The sequence below is a fragment of the Impatiens glandulifera genome, chromosome 4 (assembly GCF_907164915.1).
Source record: "Impatiens glandulifera chromosome 4, dImpGla2.1, whole genome shotgun sequence".
Classification (NCBI taxonomy): Eukaryota; Viridiplantae; Streptophyta; class Magnoliopsida; order Ericales; family Balsaminaceae; genus Impatiens; species Impatiens glandulifera.
This window is the reverse complement of record NC_061865.1, coordinates 33865546-33871794: the sequence shown is the minus strand read 5'-3', so window position 1 is coordinate 33871794 and position 6249 is coordinate 33865546.

Sequence of the window (6249 nt, the reverse complement as noted above, 5' to 3'; positions counted from 1 at the left end):
AATATGGAATACCTAATAAATAATTATTTCTATAGAAATAAATAAGTATTAATAAGGTAATAGCCAAATATATGGAATTAGCGGGAAGTTAATTATGGAAGATGATGGGTATATAAAGAAGATATCATAATTTGCAAGGGTACCCCGACATTTTTACAGAAACCTTCTAAGGTTAACTTCTCTCTCTAACTTCTATCTCCTATCTTCTTCTTCCTTATCGCTAATTTCTTACTCACTTAATACTTTCAATTGCAGACTGCAATTGTGAATCTCATTCTCACCCACTATTCTATTCTAATCTTCACTTAAAATCAAAGTATCTCTCACTTATAGCTAGGTTATCAGTTAAATATACTTTAAGCTATATCACCGTCCTCCATAACGGGCATTACTATGTTGTATGTGCGAATATATCTGTTTGAAAATCAAAATACTAGACAACAGTGAAATTCCGCGTGGTATTACATTTATGGGTAAGTATACCGGTATAACAAAGCATATGAAAATTTTTGTTTCTTTTTTGAGAGATCTAGGCCTACTAGAATTAGATGATAAATTAGAATCAATGAGTATGACTTCTGTAAAATTGAAGTGGCAAGATCGAAAAAAAAACTTGTTGTGGTATTTATTGTATGAGGCATATGGAACCTTATAGAGGAGATTGGACTAACTGGGATATTGACATTACTAAGACCAATGTAAGTGTTTAAACATATGTTCTTCATTCACACATTTTATTTTTATTGATTTGCTTATACTTTCTCTTGTTGTTTTAAAGGCCGAAGAAACTTTGAGCACACTGATGATCAAATATTTATACAAAATTCTTATGTCAGACTTTAATGCCAATAAGAGAAACTCAAAGAATTCACATATATGAAGATAAGAGCTGTATAAATGAATTTAAATTATTATATTTCACATTATGCACTTATTGTTTATGGTGATACTAGTTTTTCATATTGTTGCTGTTTGTTTTCTTATGATCACTTATATGATAATAATATAAGAGTGTACATTTTATGTAACACCACTACCGGACTAAGATAAAAACATTAATACATTAATGTAAAATCATTTATTCCTTTCATGTAACACCACTACCAGACTAGGGTAAAAATATCAATACATTCATGTAAAAATATTTATTCCTTTCATGTAATACCACTACTGGACTAAGATAAAAACATGAATACATTAATATAAAATCATTTTCTTCATGAACAGGCGCACCACTACTTATATTTACATCAAAATAGTGAACATTCAAACAAACCCGTCTCTTCATCTTCTCTCTCACTGTCATCAAATAGTCTTTCTCTTTGTTTGGACTCTCTCCCTCTTAAGTCTCTACTGGCAAACAAACCAAACAGGTTCATCTGCTACCTCATTCTCTTCATTCAATGAGTGGATCAAAGTAATATAGGAGGCAGAGATGCCTGTTTTATTGGAGCAACAATTAGAGTGATACGTAAGTTTGATCACAGAGGACCCTAAAACATTTTGTGCATATGATGTAGATGAGATTTTACCGCTTATTTGCATAAATGTTGATAGAGCACTAATGGCCCATATGTAGAGTAGATAGAATCCGGATAGTTGTTCTTTTATCATTGGGGACATGCACATCTGCCCGACGATTGAGGACTTTCAAGCAATCCTCAGGTATCGATATGATCAACTCATGGTTCTATTATGTAATGATACTCTACCTCAATTTCCATTCGAGATTCTCTATAAATTCTATGGTTGTATAATGTATGACGCTGCATTGTTCACCATTGATGTTGGATTTATCAATACGAGACACCTAGACGATTTCATTTGGCGTGTATAGGGAGCGGATAGGACCATCAGCCACATACAAAGCAAACTATTCATGTTGGTGGTTCTGGCTCATTTTTTTGTGTTCGGCTAAAGTCTGACGACCTTTGGATAGGTTCCTCGGGGTAGTTCCTACACTAATGGGAAATGGCCGAGGGTTGACTCGCCTTGTACTCGCCAAGACACTCATTGGTCTCCGCGACTTTGTTCTAGACCCAACTTCCTATTCCCGCCGAGGATCACCTTTGGTTCCTATACCTCTAGTTATTGGACAAATTTCATAGGTTACCTCGTCCTTCAACTCATTACTCTTCCATTACGAATCTTCAGTTGTAAAGGATGGCTAAATTTAGAGCTGGCAATACAATTCTTGATGATCACCTATTTCACTTCATTGTTTTGTGGTATTTCTTTAATACCATGATATACGAGATGGGGGGTGCTCCATTCATCACTGTGTTGAGATTAGAGGAATCTACCTCCTACTGTACCACAATCATATTTCGACAATGTGGCCTGCGACACACAATTCCTTGGGAAACACTCATTCCTCCTTCGGACATGAGTCCTATTTCTCATGCTCTCTACTTTATGTACCCAATAAGATTGGTTATTGCTCTTATAGTTCAATTCCCTAGTCGATGGATTAGTGCTGTGAACGTATCCAATGAGGTCTACCTTGAACTTGTCATCGAACAAGAAGTCGTAGCAATGTGTTAAGCTTGAAACTATAACTAAGCCTTTCGAGTTATTGATTCCAAGAATTGGGTTCTTGATAGTTGGGACCGAGCGTGGAATTCTATACTCAAGCGCAACAGATACAAAGTGAGAAGAGAATTCGAGGTTAAGGAGAGAAGAACCAAATGTGAGAAGAGAAATACTATTAGGATACACCTAATAGTCCAGGATAGGGATCCAAGACCGAGAGAATAATTTAGAGTAACAACTTTCACAAGCTTTAATTCATAACCCAAAAAGTGGGGTGGGCATCAGCATTTATAGCGGCTGAATTACCCAATAGTAGTCGGTTACAATTCTGTTACAACAACTTTTAGGGACTTAGTCAACAATTAGTTTTGTGGGAATAGAAAAACAGAATTAAAATATTATTGTGCTATGAAAATAAAGTTCCCGACCGAGTCTCTTAGCCAAAGTGTTCCATAGGACCGTGGGGGTGCACTTTCTTATTCTTGGATCGTAACATCATCTCCCCCATCAGAAGTTCGTCGACCCCGACGAAGAGAATATTGTCTTGTTTGCCTCCTTGCTTCTAGCATCTCCGGGCATTGAATGCTTATCACTTCTACATCTTCCCAAGTTTGGTCTTTTGTTTGGGCCCCATCCCAATTGATTAACAACTGTTTTTTCATTTCCCATGCACCATTATGTCTTGTTCACCCGCAATTTTGCCGGTCATGTTTGGTTTTGTGCTCAATTGGGGAATATTTTCAATAGCAGCAGGCGTTCCTTGGAATGATTTTAATTGCGAGACATGAAAGACATTGTGTATCCTGGTATCGGTCCCGAGTTCCAGCTTGTAAGAAACTTCCACAATCCTTTCCAACACTTAAAATGGCCCAAAATACTTTAGGGAGAGCTTGTGGAATAACTTCTAGACCGAGCGTTGTCTATGTGGTTGTAACTTCACTAATGCCCAACTACCCACTTGCAATGTGACATCTTATCTCTTCTTGTCCTGCTGCTGCTTCATATGATTCCGGGCTCTTTTCAAATGGAATTTTATGAGTTGGAGTGAGGCTTCCCTGGCTGTTAGTGATACATCCACTTCTTCCACTCTCGAGTCTCCTACTACATACGGTGTGTGAACCGGAGGGGGGTATCCATATATTTCTTCAAAAGGTGTTGTTTGTATTGCTGTATGGAAATTAGTATTATACCACCATTCAGCCAAGGGCAACCAGTGTACCCAATCTTTCAGAGTTTGCCCAACCATGCAGCGTAGATAAGAGAACAAGCATTTGTTAACTCTCTCGGTCTGGCCATCTGTTTGGGGGTGATAGGCTGAGGATAAAGCTTGTTTTACTCCTTGTATACTTAAGAATTCCCGCTAGAAGGTGTTTAAGAACACTTTTCCTCGATCACTGATGATGGTTGTTGGCATTCCGTGGAGCTTGGAAACGTTGTCCAAATATAATTCAGCTACTGTCCGGGTAGAAAAGGGGTGTTGCAGACTCATAAAGTGGGCCATTTTGATAGTCTGTTAACTACCACAAATAGAACACTTTTACCTTTTGACTTAGGCAGGCTTTCAATGAAATCCACGGAGATCAATTCCCAAAATCGATTGGAAATTGCTAAGGGATTAAGCAAACCCCTATATGCTAAGTTATCAGGTTTATTTTTTTTGGCAAAATTCACAGGTTCAGACAAATTGTCTAATATCTTTAAGAATCCCTGGCCAAGAGTAAACAAGCTGCATTTTCTTCTGGGTGACCAGAGTCCCCGAATGTCCCATTTCTGCTCCCAAGTGCATGGCTGCAATTAATGTATTTCTGAGATCGTTATTCTTTCCCACCACCAGCCGGTCCCTTTTTCTTAACAACCCTTGGTCATATGAGTATTTAGGGTGAGAATCAGCATTAGCAAGAATTTCACGAATGACTTTGGCTAAGTTGGGATCTTCTTCATGGCTTTCCTGAATTTGTTTTTGGACAGTAGTGTGATAGACAGAAATTCCTGCACATTGGATCCCTACTAGCCGCCTAGACAAAGCATCTGCCACCAAGTTTTCTTTTCCCCTTTTATATTGAACAACAAAATCATATCCCACCAATTTGTACAGCCATTTTTCTTGTGCCGGGGTTTGAACTCTTTGTTCTAGCAAGTATTTAAGAGCTTCATGATCGGTTTTCACAATGAATTTCTTGTACCTAATGTAAGATCTCACTTATCCACCGCAAAGGTCAAGGCCATAAGCTCTTTTTCATACGTGGATGATGGTAACTTCTCTGGTTCAATCGCCTTGCTTATGAATGAAATGGGTCATCCTTCTTGCATTAATACTACCCCTATACCAACTCCACTTGCATCGGTCTCTACTACAAAGGGAATATTGAAATTTGGAAGCGCCATGACCGGAGGGGAAAGCATACACTACTTCAACAATAGGAATGCATCTTCAGCTTCTTTATTCCATTCAAACTGACCTTTTTTCAACAGGGCCATGAGGGGTCGTGCTATGGAGCCGTAGCCTTTTATAAATCTTCTATAGTATCCGGTCATACCAAAAAAACCTTTCAATTGCTTTGGAGATTCTGGAACTGGCCGTGTGCTCATTACTTCTAACTTCGCTGGATCCGTGGCTGCACCATTCTCGTCAAGGATATGACCAAGATAGGAAATTTGCTTGCATCCAAAATTACATTTTCCCCTGTTAAGGAATAACTCGTTATGTTGCAATATTGAAAGTACCTTATGTAGGTGCTGGATATGTTCCTTCCAGCTCAGGCTATATACTAGGATGTCATCAATACTAGCACAAACTTCCTTAGGAATGGTTTCAGGGTCCCGTTCATTAGGCTTTGGAAGGAGGATGGTGCATTGGTTTGGCCGAAGGGCATCACCAAAAACTCATACAGGCCTTCGTGAGTCCGAAATGCTGTTTTGTGGCAGTCACTTGAGTGCATCCTTATCTGGTGGAACCTTGAGCGCAAATCGAGCTTGGAAAAGAACCTGGACCCATGCAATTCTTCCATTAATTCTTCAATGACCGGAATAGGAAATTTATCATTGATGGTTGCTGAGTTAAACCACCTATAATCAATACACATTCTCCAGGATAAGTCTTTCTTTCGGACCAATACCAAAGGGGCGGCAAAAGAGCTATGACTTCTCCTTATGACTCCCCTGTCCAGCATATCGTTGACCAAATGTTCAATTTCTGTCTTCTACAGGGCAGGATATCGGTAAGGACGCAAGCATACAGCTTCTGTGCCTTCCTTTAGTGGGATGCGGTGATCCTGTTCCCTGGCGGGTGGTAAGTCCTCAAGTTGCTGGAATATTGGGCCAAAGTCATCTAGCATTTGCTGAAGGTCTTCAGGAATATCATTTGGTGTCCTTGTAGAGAGTGAGAAAAATTGTGCTTTGTTTTCACTTCTTATATGGATCATGGCAGTGACATTTCCTTTCTTTAATATCTTCTCTAGGTGATCACCCTTCATTAAGTTGATTTGTGTATGTGGTATGCCTTGAAAGACCGTGGTTATCCCTTCTTTTTCAAAAGAGAGGGTCAATTTTTTGAAGTACCATTTTGAAGGGCCTAGAGTAATCAACCATTCGATTCCTAGCACAATATCGTACCCAGTCATTGTCAATACTTTCATGTTTGTTTGATAAAGCTTACCTTCCATAGACCTTTTCAGATCTTGGCAAAAGCTAGAGCATAGAATGTTAGAGCCGTCTGCC